Source organism: Meles meles, chromosome 9 (genome assembly GCF_922984935.1).
Source record: "Meles meles chromosome 9, mMelMel3.1 paternal haplotype, whole genome shotgun sequence".
Lineage (NCBI taxonomy): Eukaryota > Metazoa > Chordata > Mammalia > Carnivora > Mustelidae > Meles > Meles meles.
This window is the reverse complement of record NC_060074.1, coordinates 32,856,347-32,879,433: the sequence shown is the minus strand read 5'-3', so window position 1 is coordinate 32,879,433 and position 23,087 is coordinate 32,856,347. Positions and strand designations below refer to the sequence as shown.

At 42.6% G+C, this 23,087-nt stretch overlaps 1 protein-coding gene across 4 annotated transcripts in view; it reads right to left on the bottom strand.

The window, feature by feature from the left end:
* Positions 1-7,348, bottom strand: part of ACSL3 (acyl-CoA synthetase long chain family member 3) — a 66,672-nt gene extending 59,324 nt beyond the window's left edge. For 3 of the 4 annotated variants that reach the window (XM_046018786.1, XM_046018782.1, XM_046018785.1), the window contains exon 1: positions 7,100-7,348. The gene's annotated coding sequence lies outside the window, so the exon portion shown is untranslated. Of the gene's footprint in view, positions 1-5,028; positions 5,179-7,099 lie in introns of those variants that run through there. The other variant, XM_046018783.1, reaches the window with a different exon arrangement.
* Positions 7,349-23,087: the final 15,739 nt, after the last annotated feature.

Here is a 23,087-nt window from a genome sequence, read left to right as displayed (position 1 = left end):
GCACAAGATAAAGCCTAAATTACTGATGTTACTCAATTTTCTATGATTTATAATACTTCTTCCCAGTCTCCATTGTAAGACCTTACAATACATTAGACAATTCTTTGAAGTATATTTGTATATGTAAAGATAATAATGCTGTTTCAGAAGAGAAGGCAGTAATAAAAAGTGGATAAACTTAGAATATACTGCATACTCTAAAATTAGCATGATTAATATTTATTGATCACTGACTCCATGCAGGCACTTACCCTATATAAACCCTTATAACAATCGACAGGTAGATTCCATTATGATCTATATTTTATGAAGAAACTGAGTCACAGAGATGCTAAACAAGCTGCCCAAGGTCACACAGCTATCAAGAAGTAAATCCAGGACTCAAATCCAAGCAATCTTTTTTTTTTTTTTTTAAGATTTTATTTTAGAGAGACACAAAGTGAGAGAGAAATCACAAGCAAGGGGGACGGGCGGAGCGGAGAATCAGACTCCCCACGGAGAAGGGAGCCCTGTGCAGGACTCGACTCGATCTCAGGACCCTAGGATCATGACCTGAGTCTAAGGCAGCCACTTAACCAACTGAGCCGCCCAGAAGCCCCAAATTCAAGCAATCTTAACTCCAAAGTCCACATTCCTACTCACCAAATTACAATGGAAAAGACAGATTTTAGAGAAAAAATATTAAACAAGGATTAAATACGGAACTGGCCAAGTCAAAAATAGATTGACAAAAACTTCCCAAGAGGAAGCACACATGAATTATCCCTACAGTCACTTACGGAATTATCCCTACAGTCACTTACAGAACTTACGGATACTAGGCATTTATCTGCAAAACTGCCTAAGAACAAAAATAAATAAATAAATAAATATGAAGAAAATCGAACAAGGTTAATTAAAAGTTACTAAAAAGAACTTTAGAGGAAAAGCAGCCACTGTGGTTTTGTACTACAACTATGAGTCAAATAATGACAAGATTAAAGGAACTCGGATATAGGATATACAGAAGAAAAAGGAGTGCAGGAGGACTACAGTGTCAAAAATGAAATTAGAGAAGCAATGATGTTTAAGAATACTCATGCTAGTATTCATAAAAACAACAACAAAAAAAGCAGCAGCAACCTAAAGGTCTATCAAGAGAGCAAAGAGGAAACAAAATGTGTTGTAGTCCTAAAATGTCACACCGTATCACAGTGAAAATAAATGAGCTAAATAGACATGTACATACCCACTTTGATGAAACTCAATTGATAAAACCACAACGATTAAGTGATAACGAGTGAAAAAAGTTGTTGCACAATCATACAATACTACTATTTAAAAACACATGAAACAATATTATACACTGCTTGGGGATAATAAAACTGTAGAGAAATGCCTACAAATGCCTCAGATCACTAAACTCAGATCAGTGGTTAACTGGAGGATTTAGGGGAAGGGAGTGGGTTTAACTGGATTAAATATTATGAAATATTTTTCAGACATACAGAAAGCATGTCTTTTTAACAGAAGGAAGAAAATGTATTAGATTACAGCATCCCAAATTGCTTTATATTCCCAATCCAGAAAACTCCAAAAGGGCAATTATAATTATCCCTGAAGGAATGCTGAAGTAGGATTCACATTCAAGTACAAGAAAATTCCAGTTAAATTCCCTCAATTTAGGTTGTTACTATTTATGTCCTACCCTGTAAGAAGAGGGCTTGGTGCGGGGGGGGGGGGGGGGGGGGGGACACTTGTGTAATTAAAACAGATTAACACTGTCCCTAAATGTCATCACAGCTCCTTTCCTGATAAATTGTGTCTTCAGAGGTCAGTAAGAACTACAAGCCTGTCACCCCAGACAGGAGATGCAGTGCCCGGGGTATAGGAACATGGATGGACTCTGGAACCAAACTGCTTGAGAGGAGATCCAGAACACACACAGGCTAGTAGTCACTTTAGGTTCCCTGTGCCTCAATTTCCTCATCTGTGAAATAAGTGATTAAAAAAAGAAGAAGAATCCCTAACTATTATAAGTGAGAAGAAAGTAGGAATAGCGCCTGACCAGAGGAAGTACTGTAATGGTGTTGGCTATTAGCCTTATTCCAAAGACCAATCTTCTAGAAGAGGAAAAACAAAGATTTGCAGCAGGAAAGTGTTAATTGTGGTTACTTTCTAAGTGAGGTAGGGGATAGAAAAGCTGACCATGACAAACAGAAAAATGGAAAGCTTTTCACCTCTTGAGCAATGTTAGGACAGCAAGATAAGCTTTTTATTTTTCTAATATTCTTTGATATTATAATATCTCCAATATGAACATATTTGTAGACATACACACCTGGACCAAATTCAAGACAAACTTCCTATTCCCTGGCTCCCTGGTTCACATCAGCCCAATTCATCTTAGAACACCAGGCTATCGGGGCGCCTGGGTGGCTCAGTGGGTTAAAGCCTCTGCCTTCAGCTCAGTCATGATCCTGGGGTTCTGGGATCAAGGCCAGAGTCGGGCTCTCTGCTCAGCGGGGAGCCTGCTTCCCTCTCTCTCTCTCTCTCTCTCTCTCTCTGCCTGCCTCTCTGCCTACTTGTGATCTCTCTCTGTCAAATAAATATAAAAAATCTTTTTAAAAAGAAAGAAAGAAAGAAAGAAAAGAAAAGAAAAGACAAAGACTCAGGTGACTATCGCCTTCACTGCAGTCTCCCCTTCTTCCTCTCCTGCTGTCTGTACTGGTTATATACCACACTGCAATACTTCTGTCCTTACACCTTCCTTGCCTACACCATATAATGTTTATACAACTTACTTCCATCAACCAAGAAGAGCTGAGAACAGAGACTATCAATCATTTTCAAATTCCCAGTGTCTTGCAAGATAGGCACTAAATAAATACATGAACGAATAAAGCAGTCTCCCTACATATAACAAATACAACAAGGGCAAGTAGAAACCTGTAACTGAAGGCGGTTTATCCAAAAGGTTATTTAGGTATCTTCAGTTCTATTTAAGAACTAGCAGATCAGCTGAACCCACTGAATCATCCACCAATTATGCTTTATCCCTCAGAGTGGGAATTACAAGTATGTATGTAAAACATATTCCGGTAAAAACAAAAGCTAAACTTTTATTTAAAAGATTTTATCTGACATAGGGAGAGGGAGAGCACAAGCAGGGTGGAATAGGGAAGAGAGAGAAGCAGCTCCCCCTCCTCCCCAAAGCAGGGAGCCGTATTCGAAGCTCGATCCCAGGACCCTCGGACCAGGCAGGCAATTAATTGCGATACCCAGGTGCCCAAGAAGCTAAACTTTTAAATGAAAAGAATTAAGTCATTTAAAATGTCAGGGAAAGAGAAGTAGTCTAAAAACTGTTTCTTATGAAACTAAAAATAGCATGTAGAAGAAATCACAGGGCAATGTTTATAATGTCTCCTTTTTCAGGAGAGAAACAATCACAAGTCAGATGAAAGTATATACCCTATTAAGGTGGATGAAATCAAAACTAAATCACACATTAAATCAATTTCACACAAAGCTTCTATAGTGAGGTTTTGTAAAGAACCTATCAGGTCAGCTAAAATTGAGCTAGTTTTTTGGAATTTAACAGTTCTTTGTAATTTTTGGAAAATTGTCAGGGCTCCAGGATAAAGTACTGATTAGTGTCAGATCAGTTACGGGCCTGTCTTGGGTTACTACAGAAAAGGTGTCCCTCCTCCTGGCTAAGGTTCAGGCCTCCTTTGGATCCCACTCTCTTCCATCTTCTCAGGAACTTTGCAAAAATAAGCAAACACTTTTCTCATCTGTATTCAACCTCTCCCTTTCCATGAACACCTTCCCATCAAAATTTAAACTCAAATGATAAAAATCAAAACTCCAGAAAGTTTCCTGTTCTTGTTATCTCCGTTTTCTTCACCTTCTACTTGCTTCTGCTTCCCACCCCATCAACATCACCTGCAAAAGGGCACCCATGACCTCGGAGTCGCTAAATCCATAGGACATTACTCAATTTCCCTCCTAGCTCCCCCACTGGCTGCAGGGATACCACTCCAGCTATGGCTCCCACCTGAGCCAGGTTCCCCTGCCACTCCTTCCATCTCATTTGCCAAGCTCAGCCTCCTCTACCCAGCTCCATCCCAGGCCTCCAGCTGTTCTCATTCTAGCCTCTCCACAGGCAATCTCACCCAAGGAGTCTACATCACCTCTGTATGATGGCTCCAAGACAGTAAACTAGTAATCACTGTACAGCTTCTCCCAACTATTAATCACCATGTCTGGCAATTTTACCTCCAAATTTCCTTTTTCTCAGTATTTCTCCTGGTGATACAAGGCTTTTAAAAGGATCAAATGGGCTAACATGAGTACTTTGAAAAGGTTGGGGGGAGAGACGTGACTTAAATCTGAGCGTTACTATTCATTAAATTTAAATCTCCTTGAAAACAGGGACTTTGTCAAATTCACCTTTTTTACTTATTCCACATGGTACACCTAGCAGTGCTTTGCATGCAGACAGCATTTCAGTAAACGTACTGCAATGAATTATTTGTACTGGCTTAATACACATTCAACTGAAATATTCATGTACTTAACAGTTTGCATTTCCCAAACCACATAATCATTCTGTCTCCTAAGAGGTGAGAATTTTAAGTCAAATATAACTACCCTGGATACTTTTGATAATCATAATGCTGCTTACCTCAAGTTAGGAAAACCTGTCACCTTTTTGACCTGGCTTTCCTGAAAACATCCAACTCCTATCAAGTACAAAGTTGTTGTTTTTTTTTTTTTCCCAAAGTTTAGATAATGATTCTTGGTTCCCAAATATTCACGTTGAGAGGGGAAAATTTAAGTACTACAGAAGAGTTAGGCTGTAAGGCAGAATGACTGCTTCAAAAAGCTCCTGATCTCATTTTCCATCTTATAACATGAGCTAGAGTGGTATTTTGGGTAGGATCAGACACCATGAAACGAAAAGAACATTAGTGTTCAAAAGTTCTCAAACTCTTGCATTAGGCACATTTAATTACAGACTCAGAATGCAAGATTGTAAAACCTCACCTTATCAATTCAAAAAATTCCCTACTTTCCATCTAAATCATAATCCTCATTAAAACCTTCATTCACAAAACTTCTCATGAATCAAAACTTCATTCAGAAACTTCTCCTTCAGTGCACTTCTCATAATTTGTAATTAAGTATTTATCTGTATGATGATTTGCTTCTTAGCTGTTTCCTACATGAAAGTAAGGATCACATCAGTTCTGTTCAACACTACATTCCTTACATGGTACCTAAAATACAACATGAGTGAAAGGCTCTGGCTGAGCAATTAACTGAATGAGGAATGGAAATAGTCATTTAAGCAGAACCAGACAGCAGGGAAGCACAAGATCCTGAGGCTTTAAGATCTGACACACACCCCCACCAGATACAGCATGATTTTCCGCTCATAATTTACCCATCTTTCATTCAAACCTTCTTCCTTCTTCTTCCTTTCATAATTTACCCTTTCATAATTTCCTTTCTCATAATTTACCCATCTTTCATTTTTTTCAAACCTTCTTCCTTCTTCTTCCTTTCTTCTTCAAGAAGGGCATTTTAGACTCAGTATTTCAGCTTTAAATCCTGTCGAAATATCTTAACAAATCCCGTAACAGAGACTTGACGACACGAGCTGATTTGTCACCTTGACCCTTCCCGTAAAAGATAGCTTGAATAGTTTAAAGAACATGCCACAGTGACTATAGAAGTCTTAGTCATCCCCAAGGTAAGAACGGCAGAGGAAGATGCCAGAATAAAGAACAAAGTCTGTGCAAATGACTACCATCTCATTACACCTCTTCCCTTCAATAACCTCCTAATACACTTTGAGACAACAGGGCAACAACCTTCAGCTCCCAGGACTAATCTGGAGAAACAAAAAAGGTTGTGATAATCAGGAATGAAGGTCATCAAACTACAGCTCTCCTGGCCCACCCCTCCCCCCCTCCGGTGGCAACTGTTCAGCCAACCACCAAGGAGAGGCAGCATAATACAAGTGGTTAGATGCAAGAGCTCTGGCTTTTAAGACAGGCGGGTCTGAATCCCAGCTTCTCTTAACATGCTGTGATCTGGGCCAAGTTAATGCGTCCAAACTGCAGTTTCTCCAGCTGTAAAATGGGAATAAGCATCACCCTAGAGGGCTGTTAACTGCGTGAAGGTAATGTGCATAAAGCACTTAGTATGGTGCCTGGCATGTAATAAAGCCTCAATAAATTGTCAACTATTTGTCACTGTATTCAGCTGTGATCGCTTTCACACAGGCCTATTCCTCCTCTAGCTTCCATATAATTCTAAAGATGTTGCTCTACCCTTTCTATTTTTGAGGGGTCATACATGCAATAGCTTAGAGCACATTTTCTAAATGCAGACTGGATAAACCAGTTAAATGTCGGCCTCGGGATGCTCACCTAGGAAGCGGGCCTGATCATTCCTCCCCCGCTGGACTGCTGATAGCGCGAGCACCACCTCAGCGTGACACATTCTGTTACTGATGTATTAAACCGCACTTAGGGAAAAGTAAACCTGCAACTCTTAACCCCAGCCACCGGTCAGTCCTAGCCCCACCAGCACCCATCGCGGCCACAACAAATACCAAGGTCGCCCCTGCTCATCCACCCAATTTCTCCCCACAGTCAACACACACCCGCGCCGGTCCCTCCAGCAGGGTTTCCCGGAACCGCAGGGCTCCGTTTCGTCGCAGGGAACGCGTCAACGCGCACCCAAAGAAAGACGCCAGCCCCCCACGCCGTCCACCCCCACAGCGCCGGGAGGGACGCGGGGCACCCTTCCTCCCCCCGACCGCGCAGTCACCCGGCTGCCGTTTCCCCCGCTCGCGTGGGCCCTTCGGCCCAGGCCCCACGTCACCAGCTTCCCAGACCCCACGGCGGCGCCTCCCACCCTGCCCGGCTTTTCCACACACATACACACACACACGCCACGCGACCCCCGCGGCGCACAGCCCGGGGGCCTGGCTCCGCGGCCACATCCGGGCCCCAAACCCGCGCCGCCCTCCGGCCCAGCCCGGCCGCACGCTGAGGCCGCGCCGCCGACCAGCCCCCGCCGCTCCCACAACGGGCGCCACACTCACCGCGACGCCGGAGCCCCAGCTCTTCCAGCCTCGGGCCCACGCAGGCCTGGCTGCGCCCCCAGAGCATTCACGCCCCGTGCCGCCTCCTGGGGACCCTGGTGCAGCCACACTGTAAGGGGGCGACCGTCTGCTGTCCCGGCCGCTGCTGCCGCCGCCGCCGCCTGGTCCCAGCCCCGGCCGGGGCCACAATCCCAGCGTCGCAGGCCGGCGCCGGCAAACCAGCGTCTGTTGAGCCGAACCGCCCGGGACGCGCACCCCCGGCCGGCGCTCGTTGCATATGCAGAGAGGCCGCCGCCCATTGGCCCGCGGGCGGTGGCGCGTGCGGGGCTGGGCCTATCGAATTCCGGCCGGGGAGCTCGGCGCGGTCGGTCAGGGGCGGGACGGGGTTACTACGGGTCGTTCGCGGAGCGGCCGCGGACGGGACCCAGCCGCCACCGGCCGAGGGGTGGGGACCCGGCCGGCGGGAGGGATTAGACCTTGGCGGCTGGGGGAGGGGAGGCGGGCTCCGCGGCCGCGACGTGGGCGGAGGGCCGGCGGCTCGGGGAGGGTCTGCAAGGGGGCTGTCTCTCCGGGGGGAAAAGACCGCCCCTCCCCCCGAAAAATAACTAGAAACGCAGTTACTGCTGTGGTGTTTCAATCTTAACATAGATCATGAAATGATACGCATATCATTTTCATTCTTTTTTTTATCATTTTCATTCTTAACTGGATCATTTATCCTGTGCTTGCACACATTGTTGACAAATTTTGTAAAATAAAATGATTTTCGTAAATATCTGAAGCGAGAGGGACTCCCAAGATTCAAAGCAAATTCCTATTATTTCTCTTGCTTTGGCTTCACTTAACCCAGCAAATAACCCATCTTCTGTAAATGCACGCGCTATCTACACAAGATTGATAGTTGTTGTCATAAGGCTAAAGTTTACTCCAAACTATTGTTTTTGGACATTCTACTTCTGAATCTAGAAGTGTTACTGTATTTTAAAGAATTTATCTCATTTTAAACACTGCAAAAGGAAAGAAGACCTGAGTGCGGGTACACTGCCTCCCCACAAGCAAACAAATGCAAACCAAAACACAAATGACTAAAACAACAACCGCAGTGCTCTATAAAAAAGATGACTTTCATTACCCTAGTGGTAGGAGGGTTGGGCTTTTTCCTTTTTTGAACCTAACGAAATATTTAGTTGGTCTGTTAACAAAGTTATAACATTAAGTCAGATTTGATACCACAGGAAATAAAACTGATTTGGAGAGTTTTGGTTTTCTTTTTTTTAAGCAGGGAAGGAACTAGAAATAGCTACTTGAATAGTAAATCTCCCTGCCATGCAAAACTTCTTTAAGTGGGTGAAAGGTGATGTTTCTGAGCCAGCCTCAGGCTAAAAGCAAGGGCGCACTTCGCAGGAGAACTTCTAAAATCAGTGAAGGCGTCTGAACTTGAACTAGGGTGGAGTGATGGTGCACAGAGCAAAGAAAGCTCACTCACCTTGGGCCCCAGGCCAATTTAGCTACCTAAAGGAATGAATACCTGATTCAGGCAACCTGTTCCTCCACTACAAAATGTGTTTAGCTGCTGCTAATCTGTAGAGATGCTATCAAAGGATAGACCCTGAAGACTAATGGAATGCGGAATTACCTAAAAAGACCACCAGTGGGGCGCCTGGGTGGCTCAGTGGGTTAAAGCCTCTGCCTTCCATCAGGTCATGGTCTCAGGGTGCTGGGATCAAACCTCGAATCTGGCTCTCTGCTCAGCGGGGAGCCTGCTTCCTCCTCTCTCTCTCTCTCTCTCTCTCTCTCTCTCTCTCTCTCTGCCTGCCTCTCTGACTACTTGTGATCTGTCAAATAAATAAATAAAAATCTTTTTTTTTTAAAGACCACCATTTTTCTGCATGAGGAGGGAAGTACGGTAGAAATGGTAGTTCCAGGGTGCCTGGGTGGCTCAGTGGGTTAAAGCCTCTGCCTTCGGCTCAGGTCATGATCCCAGGGTCCTGGGATTGAGCCCCGCATCAGGCTCCCTGCTCAGCGGGAAGCCTGCTCCCGCCCCTCTCTCTCTGCCTGCCTCTCTGCCTGCTTGTGATCTCTCTCCCTCTCTCTGTCAAATAAATAAATAAAATCTTTAAATAAAAAAAAGAAATGGTAGTTCCAAAACCAGAAAAGCCTCTAGGAAAAGAAGTAATTTCCAAGTGAGGAAAGCAAATATGAATACATATGTATATGGATATATTTTAGGAAAACCAGTATTAAACTTTTTTTCCATCAATAAGTACAAAGCAGACTAATAGAATTCCAGCAACATCTTCACATCTTTCTTCATTATCTCTCTCTTATATTATAAAATATGTGTGTATATACATACATATACAAGACATATTTTTAAAAGAAAATACTCCTTGGAATTAAAATTCTAAATCTCACCTTGTTAGCTTAGGCTAAACAAATATAATTTTTCTAGTCTCTAGAAGTTTTGCTTTTCAAATAAAATAATACATATACAGTTGCTTTTCTTTTAACAAAGTTTCCAGTATATTTTTATTTTTATTTAGAGCTTTTGAGAGTTAAGGAATTTGGCTTCACTTTCCCTCTTTTTAGAAGAACTCAGTTCCGAAACTATAACGGCCAACTAAATGAAAATATCCAACAGTACCTTTTATAGTTTTGTTATTTCTCCAAATTGCAGGGGCATTCAGGGAGATGTCTTTGTAATTCTCCAGAACACTTAATGATCTGTTTTATGTGAAGGGTCGCAGAAATAGTCTGTGACCACATGGCAAACTACTACTAACATTTTCCATAATCATTATAATGTAAAACCAGGGACAGCCAATGTTCAGAAGTTTAACAGAAACCTTTTTGTTCTTTCATTTCTGGGGATTGAGAAGGAGTTGGGGGAGCTGAAGTAGCAGAGGATACTCTATGTTTGAGGCAAAATGGTCTGACTTGAAGGAGCAAAACACTCAACAAAAAACCATGACAATTATCGGCCTCACATAGAGATAACTCAAGAGACAGGTCAAGTCCAAGATGGGTCCAGAGACTCTGCCATGTGACTGAGGATCTGAGCTTTTACCATCTTTCACTCTCAGTATATCGGCATCATCTTAAGCCATCTTGGTCACAGGTGGCAGGCACGGTTTCAGGAGGCACATGAAGACACAACAGCATCTAGCCAAAAACTAGGGGCATCTTTCCTAACGCCACTTCCTATTATGGAGGAAATCCTTTCTCAGACGACTCAGACTGATCCTGAAGTCCTATTGGTCAGAATTGAGTCACATGTTCACATTCTAGCTGCAAGGGACCCTGGGAAAGTGTTGGCGGTTTGGGCCTCTCTAATGGAAAGCAGGCACTGTCAACACGGAAACAGCCATGGGAAGGAATAAATGTGGGAAAGGAAGCCCCATCAGCAGTATCTGCTGCAGATATCACCTGAAAGTACCCATCTCTGACTAAAAGTGCTCAAACAATAAAGCCGTCTGTTATCTCACTTAAAATGTCCAGAGGAAGCAATTCCAGGGTTGCTTCAAAGGCTCACTGGTGTTATCGAGAACCTAGCTCCTTCTGTCTCTCCACCCTGCCATGCTCAGCGTCTACGGTCGCGTCTAGCGTCAGCCACAAGATGGCTGCCATGATTCCGAGCATTATGTTTACACAATATTTCCAAAGCCAGAAGGGAACGGTAGCTTCTCCTACATGTCAATATGTGTTTATTGTGGAACTCCATCTTTCCAAGACACACTCAGCCCACTTCTCCTAAACCAATCACTAACAAATGAAATTGCCCTGATAAACTCAGCTCACTCGTACATCCTCTGTTAGGGCTGGGAGTGGATAGTCTAGCAACTGGACACATGGCATTCTCTGTCCTCTGGTTCAAGCTATATGAAGGGCATTTTTAAAGGACAGGACCCCACCCCAAAAGAGGATCATCCTCAAGTTGGCTCTTCAGCACCGCCTTTAAGAGGCCTTTAAGAGTTTCATCAGGCAGAGGGTACTTGGCTAGCTCAGTGGGTAGAGCATCAACTTTTGATCTCAGAGTCATGAGTCAAGACCCGCATTTAGTATAAAATTTACTTTAAAAAAAGAAAAAGTTTTATCGGTACTTATGTACTTATGGAGAATGAAGTATCATGACAGGACTCATGGTTCCTGTAGTCACAGGCTTGTCATCGCTACTCTGCCATAAACTGAGTCCCTTGATGGCAGAACAGTATTATGCAAGATCCCACCATAGCAAATTAGACACTCTCTGAGCCCTCAGATTGTGGTGCTGCCAAGACTCACTGCACAAGACTAGCAAATCCATACCCAGACTTTGTATCAGCCCCAGTAAGGTCAAGTAACTGCCCTACCCACTGGTAGGAAGAAAGCCCTGGGGTGAAGATTCCCATCTGCATACACTGGACATATGAATGATATGATATGTTCAGGGCACCAGTAGCAGCTGCTACAGGTGGGCAATCAATTGTCTGCCACTTATAATTTTGTTAAAAAAAAAAAAAAAAAAAAACCTGGAATGTATTTCAAGGAATTTTCCAGTTACTGAATTTCAAGGAAAGAATCAGGAGAATTCTAAGAGGTCCTATGGTCCTGTCTTTGCAAACGAAGCCCTTCTTTGCAACACCGACATCAGATGTGGGAGGAATGTGTGTGGTAATTACAGGGTCAGATATCACAGTGGGATACCCTCAAACCCATTCTGGACTATAAAGATCTCTAAGGATTAAGACTTTTAATGTCTGTATCCTCAGTCACACTGGATTGCATCACCACTATCAGCACATTCTTTCTTCAATGTAAACTAATTTAATTTTGTTTCACTTTAGTGATCAAGAACCTACCACTTTTCTTGTGCTAACCCTTCATATTCATGAGATAATTTAAAGCCCTCTTTTACTTTTTATTTTCAAGGCTGAACAGTCTTTTCTTTTCTTTTTTTTTCCAAATGCCCTATCTCTACCCCTTTTATCATTTATATTGTTCTTATCCATTCTTCGTCATTTGGGGGGACTACCTAAACTTTAATCAGGGCCTGACAATTGTAAAATACACTGAAAGAATCAATCTCCAGCCCTTACTCACCAGAATCCATTAAAATAGGCTAAAATTAATTAGCTTTTTATTTTTTAAAAAGATTTTATTTATTTATATGACAGACAGAGATCACAAGCAGGCAGAGAGGCAGACAGAGAGAGAGGAGGAAGCAGGCTCCCTGTCAAACAGAGAGCCCGATGAGGGGCTGGATCCCAGGATCCTGGGATCATGACCTGACCTGAAGGCAGAGGCTTTAACCCACTGAGCCACCCAGGCACCCCAATTAATTAGCTTTTTAAAGTAACAACACAGGGGTGCCTGGGCTTTGCCTTCGGCTCAGGTCATGATCCCAGGGTCCTGGGATTGAGCTCCGCATCGGGCTCTCTGCTTAGTGGGAAGCCTGCTTTCCCCTCTCTCTCTGCCTGCCTCCTGCCTACTTGTGATCTCTGTCTGTCAAATAAATAAAATCTTTAAAAAAAAAAAAAAAGAATACAGGAGCTTATAAAAAAAAATAAAGTAACCACACATACTTTCTCATTCCTAGCTCATTTTGATTAATGATAGTTTCTAGTTAAGGCAGTTAACATTTATTAGCTACACATTTGTATATGTCTAAAAGTCTCTTCAAATACGTTCTTGGGCTTGACTGCTGCTCTACATGGGTGTCTCTGCGTAGATAGTTTTAAATATATTTTTTAAAGAGTTTATCTTTTTATTTGAGAGAGAGAATGAGAGAGAGAGAGAGAGAGAGAACATGAGAGAGGGGAGAGTCAGAGGGAGAAGTAGACCCCCTGCTGAGCAGGGGGCCAGATGCAGAACTCCATCCCAGGACTCCAGGATCATGACCTGAGTTGAAGGCAGTCTCTCAACCAACTGCCCAGGCACCCTAGATAGTCTTTTATATTATCTTTATTAAACTTTTCCTGTAATCTCTCAATTCTCTTGAATCTCCTTTCCATTTTATAGATGTAAACAAGATAATTGCAGAGTCAAAGGTGCTCTTCAGACCTTCACAGGATAACTGGAAGAAAAGAGGAACAGAGACACTTTTGGATGGAGACATCAGGGAAGACAATTCTTGGGAGGTGACACCTAAGCCCTAATGAGGAAATATCTGATATTTTTGGCAGAGAAATCAGCTTCCCATCTACCAGCACTCTGGTAGAGCTTTTCTACCAGAGACTAGGAACACATTCTTATATCCCGTGGACTTGACCTGACCTTTTTAGAAATCCTGTCCAGTTTGCAGAGTCAATAAATATAACATGGAACACAGTCCTATCACCTAAAAGTTCATTAGATCTTGCTTTGTCATTTAAGGTATTTAACTGAAATGTCAAGTGTTCTGTGAAGCTCCCAAGAGAAATGACTTGTCCCATTTTCTGTGTTTTGTTTGTGCCATTGGTTTGTCGGGTAAGCCTCTTTGGGTTCCAAAGAATAGGAAATGGAAATTAAACTTGCTTAAGCGAATGGAATTTATTGGCCTACAAAATTAAAGGGAGTTTAATCTGCCCTCAGGGACAACTTGATAAGGAGCTCAAAAGAAATCAGAGCAAGTTTGACTCTCCATTCGGCAAGTCAGCTTGGTTGGCAATAGTTGGCAACTGTGTTTGAGGACCCTGGGGCGGCAAGATGGCTAGAGGCCCTGCAGACTCCTGGCCCACTGAAAATTCAGCCTCTTCTCAAAAAATCTCATTTCCTCTTGAGGTACTAGGTGTCCCTCCCCGCCCAAGCTGCATGCCCGGAACACTCTGCTCTGGCCTAACCCACCTGACTTGTACCACCCTGGGATCCTGGAGTGGATTTCACCAGTCCACACCTCAAAAGCACTGAAGTAGTGTGATGGGGAGGCAGATGGAGATTCTCCCCAGGGAAATCAGAGTGCGGTTACTAGTAAAGACGAAAGGAGACCAAGAACACCACCAGTGGCTTAGTGCCTCTTGGGTCAAAGTATAGCCTGTTGTGTCTTCCTCTTTCTCTGACTCCATGATGAGCCATTTGAGAAGAAGCACATCTTCAGCTTTTAATCCCAAAAATCTACCCAATGTGTTGATAGATAGAACCAACCACGCTAACCACGTTAGCTCGGTAAATACAAGTTGAATTCAACTATTGAATACCATACACACGTGCATAAGTTTGGAGGGCTCTGTCCACAATGCTAGTTTACAGTACCTTTAAATTTCTCACAAGAATTCCAACTGTTTCTTTGCAGTTTGATGGATAGACTAGCTTCACACTACATTTCCTTCTATTATTTCGTTTGTGACAGCTTGCGTTTATCTTAGGTTTCATTCTTTCCTTCATGAATTCATACCTATACATTTTTTTCCTACATTTCAATCCACATTTGATTGACCATTTCATAAGCCTTTTAATCCCTTCCAGTCTGCCCCAAGGGTGCTGCATGCAGAGGCAACATCACCTGGGAGCTCATAAGAAATGCAAAATCTCAAGCCCCAGCCCAGACCGACTAGAACCAGATCTTCATTTTAACAAGATTTTTCAGGAGATTCACAGACACATGAAAAATTGAGAGTCACTGGTCTCCTACTCTAACTAGTGCCTTCCACTAGAGATCTAATGGAAGCCACATATGTGATTTTATATTTTCTGGTAACTACACTTAAAAAGTACCAAGAAAACAGCCAAATTAATTTTAGCAACGGACCTTATTAACTCTTATATACATTTATATAATGGACTTTATATAACTTTATATAACTCAATCTTTATATAACTCCATCAACCATATCATGATTTCACCTTATAATCAATATAAAAAATTATTAGTGAAATACTTTTAGGGGGTGCTCTTTTAAACCGGGTGTTCATTTTATACTTAGAGTTGACCTCAATTTGGTTTAGCCACCTTTCAACTGCTCAATAGCCACATATGGTTAGTGGCTACTGTACTGATCAGCAGAGCTCTGGAGGGTTAGATGCATGAAAACAATGCACCATGTCTGTTTCACTCTCCACTGTATTCCAGGACCTAGCCCAGTGCCTGACAGGTAGGAGACACCCAGTGTTTGCTGAATTAATCAATTGACAGGACAGATATTTAAAATATTTAACAGCATGGCAAAAGCACTGACCAAACATTATAGGTCCCTGTACCAATCAAAACTGACACAGGATATGTGATCCAGTATTACTACATTGGTGGGAACTGATACACTATCAGCCAAGAGTAGATGACCTGGTCCAAACCGTTCATATCTCAAATGAGAACACAGAGTCCAAAAAGGTTAAGCGATTTGTGCATAGTCATACATTCTTTATTGCAAAGACTAGGATTAGACAACCAGGTCTCCACTTCCCACGGAGAAAGGCTTCCATGATAGTCATTCATTAGTAAGCATCTACTGTGTGCAAAAGCACCATGTTGAGCCCAATGGGAGAAGAAACGAAGAATGATATTCAATTCCAAGAACACCCCAGCCAATTAAGATCATTTTCATTTTCAGTGGGCCAGATACTTCAACTCAAGCTAATTTAAATTTAAAAAGGCATTGATGCAGTCCTGTCATTGAAACCCGTAGAGTTTCCTTCCCGTGCAGCTTCATCCAGACTCACTTGTCAGCAGGCTCTTCAGTTTTCCTTCCCCTCTGGGGCTGTCTTCCTTCATGAGTTGAATTCACTGGCTCTAAACTACCCTTCCTCAAATAGCCAAATTAAGCCCAACAAAAACCAACTATCTTTTCCAGAAATCCTGGGAAACATCTCACATTGTGTTGGCTGTGATAAGACGAATCTGCTATCATTACCTCAAAAACAGCTCTGTGTATAGGGAGATAAAATATTCTTGCTTGAGTTAGTCTGGGTCCATCCCCAGGGCTAAGTGTGGGGCCACCAGTGGTAGGCAGCACGTAGTCTTAAAGTCAGGAAGAACTTGGAGTGAACTTACCTCACATGGGGCAGAGAATGCTGATGTGCAAGACACAGTAATGCCTACTCCAGAACCTGTTTTTTAATTTAATTACCTCACTTTCGAAAGGGTAGAAGTCAATCTGAAATGTCCCTTCTCTCTCTTATTTCTCTCCTCTCCATTTTTCTTTCCTTTCTTCTTCTCATTCATTCTATCTTTTTTTAAGATTTTACTTATATATTTACTGAGAGAGAGAGATAAGGGAGGGTGGACAAAGGGAGAGGGAGAGAGACAGAATCTCAAGCAGTGGGGCTCCTGGATGGCTCAGTGCATTAAGCCTCTGCCTTTGGCCCAGGTCATGATCTCAGGGTCCCGGGATTGAGCCCCGCATCAGGTTCCTGCTTGGCAGGGAGCCTGCTTCCCCCTCTCTCTCTCTGCCTGCCTCTCTGTCTACTTGTGATCTCTGTCTGTCAAATAAATAAATAAAATCTTAAAAAAAAAAAAAAAAAAAGAATCTCAGGCAGTCACCACACCAAGCATGGAGCCCAATTCAGGACTCAGTCTCACCACCCTGAAATCATGACCTGAGCTGAAATCAAGAGTCAGATGCTTAACCAACTGAACCACCCAGGCGTCCCTCTTTCATTCTCTTAAAGGTGGAAACACCAGGCAGACAGAATTGAGAGCTACAATCGAAATCAAAACAGAGAAATCATTTTAGTGTTTCTTCTTTGCTCTTTCAAATCTTGACTTGAAAACCTTTATTATTCGTATTTGTCTTATTATAATAGAGTTTTAGTCCAGTAGGCAATGCCATACATCTGACTTAAAAAAAAAACTACACTTGATGATTGTTTATTTGCACTTTGCTAGTTTATTCCTATTCACACCAGATCCCTAATGATCTTGTATACATTTCTAGGCTCCATAAACAAATATGAAAACATTTTATACGTTTTACATTTTATGTTACATTTCTATTTTATCTGATATATTTATCTTTCTATGTAATTTCTAAGCCACTAGACTCTAATATTGATTATAATATCACACTTTGCCTTAAAGCTTATTTCTTAAACTGATATAATTTGTGAACGTAGCAAAAGTTAACTAAAAGTATAGTGAGTTCCTAATTTATTTAGGAAAGCCTACCTGTGACTTTAAGACCTTGTTATTTAAAGTGTGTTTCCATGGGCTGGCAATACCAACAATATCTGGGAGTTTCATAGCAATGCAGACTCTCTGGCCCCTCCCCGGACCTACTGAATCCGAATCTGCATTTTAACAAGATCCCTCAGTGATTCCTGTGAGTTTGAGAAGCACTGATTCACCATTGGCGTCAACTCATCCACCACCAGTTGTAGATAACGCTTGCCACTGAGCCGAGGGACGGGCACCAAAAGAAGAAAACCATTGGCCCGGAGAACAGAGGGTGCATCTCTGATTTCTAGTGCCTTGGCCCACCAAACAGGGACATATTGGAGCTTTCCACAGATGAAGGAAGAGCTGACATAAAGATAATGGAAGGGCAGACCTGAAATTTATCACGGTTGTTTGCTACTCATCCAAAAAGCAAGAGCGCCCAAGCCCCCTGAGCTGCACTAAGGGAGAAAAAAATGTGTGTGTGTAAATGTCTGAAAGAACCATGTTTCTCCAAAAGTGACCCAGAGCTTTCTTAAAGACAGCCTTCCTGATTCCCATGCCGGCATGGGCCTGAATGATGCTAGCAAACACCCACAATGGCAGAACATGTTTCCCATCCTCATTTTATACCAGTGTTGTTAATTCAAGAAACTCAATGTGATCTACCACACCTGTGTTTTAACTACAAAAATTACAAATTGTCATTTACCCACTTTTCAATCAGCTACTTCTGGCGAGGGCAGAAAGAAGTAAACCACCACATGGACAATTAGTAAGAATTTTTTGCATTTGATAAGCTATCCTAATACAGCCTTTTTTTTTTTTTTAAATAATCTCTATACCCAATGTGGGGCTTGAACTCATGAGGAAAAGATCAAGAGTCACAAGCTCTACTGACTGAGCCAACCAGGGCTCCATCCAGTGTAGTTCTTCTTATTGCCACTATCAAAGCAACTCTGAAAAAGAATAGTTTCCCTCAATACTTTGGGATATTTAGGTAATGATGTGACAAACATACTCTCACAGGGGTTAAAGACCTCCATACATAAAATGTCAATGCTCTATTTTAATCCACACGATCGCAGTAAAATTCTAGCTAGATATTTACAAAAGATTAGCTCTAGCACAAACATTTGTCAACTCCTCTTCCCAGCAGCCCTTCCATTCTATTAAAAGCCACCACCTCCCTTTGGAAAAGGGCCCCGCCCCACTGTGTTTCTGGCCACAGGGCTTGTCACCAAGCCTTCCCTACACTGGCCACAGTTGCCACTACAAAACCCAACCTGCCAATCAGAACAATCTGTCACTCAAGCCATAGGTATTGGCTCAAGAGCAGTCATGTGATGCAGGGAGGCCCAATCAGAGTCCATCCCTAGCATTTTTCTATCTTTATCCAGGGAAAGAGGCTGAATTGGGATGGGTTGTGCCTAGACTTTACCAAGTCCACGTCAAGTCTCTCTCAGAAGCCATGGGGCCAACACAGCTTAGGGAAGAGATGGGGGTGAGAAACCCCAAATCTGGTGGGTTTTGAGGTCAGCTCCTGCTCACCACTATTTTGGCTGGTAAAATGAGTCTGTGCGTGTGTGTGTGTGTGTGTGTGTGTGTGTGTGAGTGTGTTTATGTGTTTGTGTAAGCTAGTTTTGGTTCATTCACAACTCAAACGTCCAAGTATACAAACAAGAAAATGATAGGAGGACTTTAAAATGAAATGTACTGAGGCTTAAGAAGGTAGCTTGTTACTGTGGTGAAATTGAGGTTATATCTTTAGTCAACAGAATCGTTCAGCCTTTACCAGGCGTCTGCATACCTTCTATCTCTCCATCTCTGTACAGCAGGAATCCTATTTCCAGGGCTTCCTTTTCTTCCTGCACTAGGCCAGGCAAGCTCAGGTTTCTGAGTCAAGACAGCAAAATAGAAAAGGAAAGCAGTGTTTCCTTTTAGACAGATCTACCTGAATCGCTCCCTCCTCTATCCTGATTAACTGGATGAATGGTGTGAAATTTCCATTGACTACTCTCTAAATCAAAATGTTGAGATGGAAAGATAGTATTTGTGTATTGAATCAGTGTTTTAATGTACATATTACTTTAATTTTTAAAATAAATGCCCCGATGGAACCAACACAGCCATCCTCACAGCCACAGGATTTGAGCAGCAGGGATGGAAAACCTGGGAAGTCAGTGTGACATGGCCCACTGAGTGCTTTGTCCCGCAAAAACTCTCAACACCCTGTCAGCCCAACCCTCCCTATTCAGGCTTGTGTACGAAGATTTCCTGCCCCTCCTCGCCCTTTGAAACTTGCCTAGCCTGTATCTTGTTACCTGCAGGCATAGTCTCTGTTTTTGCCATCACTTAATCCTTTAATCTTATGACAGACCTGGAAAAGTTTCTAAAATATATTGCTGTTTTATAAGACACATAATGAAAATGCAGAGAAAAGGACTGGGAATGTATACCGCATAATGAGGGGGAGGGAATGGAATGGGGAGACTATGGGGCGAGGGTGGATTTTCAGCTTTTGTTCCTTATATTTCTGTATCTTTTGAATCTTCTACATGAAACCCATGTTTGTATATTAGTTACATAACTTTTAAAAAGTGAGTGGGGGGAGGAAACGAGAAAAGCTATAGTTTTGTTCCCATTTTCACCTTCATTCCCTTTTTCACCTTCTTTTTTTTATTTAAGATTTTATTATTTGAGAGAGAGAGCACATACAATCAAGGGGGGACAGGGAGGACAGTATGGAGGAGCAGAGGGAGACGGACAAGTAGACCGCACTGAGCAGCAGAGCCTGACTCAGGCTCAATGTGGGGCTCGATCCCATAACCCTGAGATCAGGACCTGAGCTGAAATCAAGAGTCAGATGCTTAACCGGCAAAGCCACCCAGGTTTAAGCCATCAACAGTGACCTTTTAGAGAAGATTGCTAAGCACATGGAAGGGATATGAAGGAAGGTTCAATTTCAGATATACCTGGGGTTAGGTGACAGAGTGAGAGCGGAAGTGTTTCTGAAGTTGGAACTTAACCTTTAGTGCAGATGTGGACAGACCCTATGTAATCACAGTCACTATCCCCCCTATAGCCACCTTGTAAAACAATCCTCCAAGTTCTTCCGCATGTCCATAGTGACTTATAGTAAGTGTTTAAAGAATGCAAGCTGAATAAACAGTAGCCTCTGGAGGGGAATGGTCAAAAGTCAGGGGATTTTTTGCCTTTTCTGTAATACTTCCATTTCTATAAGAAGAATGTATTAGTAATTAAAATTAATATAAAACAAAGTCAATTTCGAAACATGTTTTGGTGAGTGAGAATGGGATGGGGACTAGATATGCCCCATCCAAGTGGGCCATAGTTTGAGACCCACCCCTCCCTCATGGGTATTCCTTCCTCTGCTACATGCCCAGAGGGTCAATGACCTTAAGCCCCAAGGGTCACTGGGTGAAATGATTTGGATGGAAGGAAACACATCCTTGTCATAGGACCACAGAACCAGGGGCCTGTCTACTCACTTTTTTCTCTCTCTATTTGCTTACCACACTGATGTCAGTACTAATAAAGCTTTTTCAGGTTGAAAGTGACAGAGATCCCAATGGAATTACCCTTTTCAAAAAGGAGAATTTATTTTATCATGAGAAACAGAACAGGCTTGGCTTCATGCTAAGTTGGAATTGGCACTCAAACATTATCAACAATTTGCTTTTCTGCTTTGCAGCTCTTCTTCCTTTTGCCTGGGCTTCATTCTCAAGTCTTTTCCCTCATGGAGACCATGCTGGTAACCAGCCACTGCACGTTTATAAAATTCTTCCTTGTGTTTGCATGAAATACAATACAATACAATAAATACAGAAAATCTCAGTTTGGCTCCAGAGAAGATCCTGGTGTTAAGTGTTACTGATCTGAACCAATTGGCCAGGGGAAGGAAATGGAATGCTCTGATCGGACAGGCTGAAGGCATGTGTCTACCAATGGTGTGGAAGCCTGGGATCAGCCCCATCTAAACCACAGGGATTGAGTTGGTGCAGAAGGGTTGGTGTCCCAAAAGACACACCAAGATACAAAGGGAAAAACATTGCTGGAAAGCAAAAACAAGAAATGTCTCCTAGTTTCCCGGACAAGTAGTCACACAGAGTAATCCTGTTTCATTATCATTACTCTCTTTTTAATGTCCCTAATGTCTGTCTAACATGCTCTGATTTTTGGTTCTCAACCAATTCATCTTTTCTTTCCAAGTTTCAAGGAGCTCTTAGGGTATTGCTGTTAATGCCCAGAAGGATTGCCTACTAACCCTCTATAATTTGGACTGAGAAAGAGTAATTTTCCTGGTGAGGAGCATTCATTCAACGTGTCTTTCATTCCTTCTATGTATCAAATTGCTTGACCCAGTTCCTACTTATAATAAGGAGCCTCGTGATGGTGCTATCCAAGAAAATCAGTATTAAGACAGCATGATAAGGAGTAGAGTTCTGTACCCTACTGATAAGGCTGATAAAGGAAGGTTATGAAGGAGAAGCTTCAAAATCAGCACATAGCCATCAGGACATGCTTCTAAAAGAAGATATGCAAACTATTTCCCTAAGGACTTATACGGGTTCAAGAAAGGTGAAGGATGAGGGGGTACATGGACATTCTGTGTGGAGAGAACAGTACATGTCAAAGCACAAAGGCAAGCTGGGCCATGGTGCATTTTTGGAATTATAAGTTGGCCAGGATGACCACAGCTCAGGGAGTATGTAGCAAACTGGCCTGATAGAAGGCGGTAAAAAACACAAATGAACTTGTCGCCCATGTCAAGCCTGGATGTTTGAAAGTTATCTTGCAAACAAGCATTAGCCACTGAAGACTTTAAGGCAGAAGAAAATTATGACCAAATGTGGTTTTGTTTGTCCACTTTCTGGAGAACAGATTGTAGATGAATAAGCCTGGGGGCAGAAAGACAACTGGTCCGGGTAGGTTTTGGTAAGGAGGAATTAAACAAAGCACAGTGGAATAAAGAAAATGGGGAATGAGACAGAAAAACTAGGAGTGGGAGAGAAGAAGATAGGAGAAAAGAGGAGTGTCCAGGAGAGTTCCCAGGTTTCTAGCTTGGGTGACTGGCTGGTTAATGCTGTCATTCCAACAGAAATGAAGGTTCCAGAAGAAGACGATGGATACAGTTGGGGACATCCAGTTTGAGTTGTATGATGAGTCTAAGAGTTGTCAGGACTGGAAATGGAGATGTCATCAGGGACTGGAAGTAGTGAAACCATGTTTCTGAATGCGTCAAAGGGGTGTATAATATGAAAAGGGAAGTGGGAAGAACAGAATCCCAGGTATCACCACCATTTAAAAGTCCAATAGATGAAGAGGAGTCAAAAAGAAGACCAAGGGGAAAGGACTAGACACAGAGGATGCAGTAAGGATGCTGCTCACCAGGAGGGGCATATTCCCTTCTTGATAACCATTTGCAATTTTCTTTAAGAAAACTACCCCATCTCCTCCCCACTCCACCTCTTCACTGCTAAAGCTACAGATTGGGACTGAAGATAAGAAAAGGCTTTGGGGTACCTGACTGGCTCAGTCAGTAGAGCATACAACTCTTGGTCTCTGGGTTGTGAGTTCAAGTTCCAGGTTGGGTGTAGAGATCACTTAAAATCTTTTTTTAAAAATGCAGAAAAGCTGCAGCCTCAACACTATACCCAGCTTAGTACTATGACACTATTTCACTCACTTTTGTCCTCCCATGTGTTAACAGGTAACTTTTGCTCACTTCTGGATTTTTGGCTATCTTCTGGATGACTGAGGTTGCAAATACATGAATCATTCCATTGACATTTTCAAGGCACAAATTACCTTCACAAATAATCAGCTGGACTGGAGAAAACTCTACTTAGTTTCCCTTCAGAACCAAGAACTTCTCCTTTACGGGACCCACAGGCCCTTTTCCCTGCTATCCTGGATCTGCTG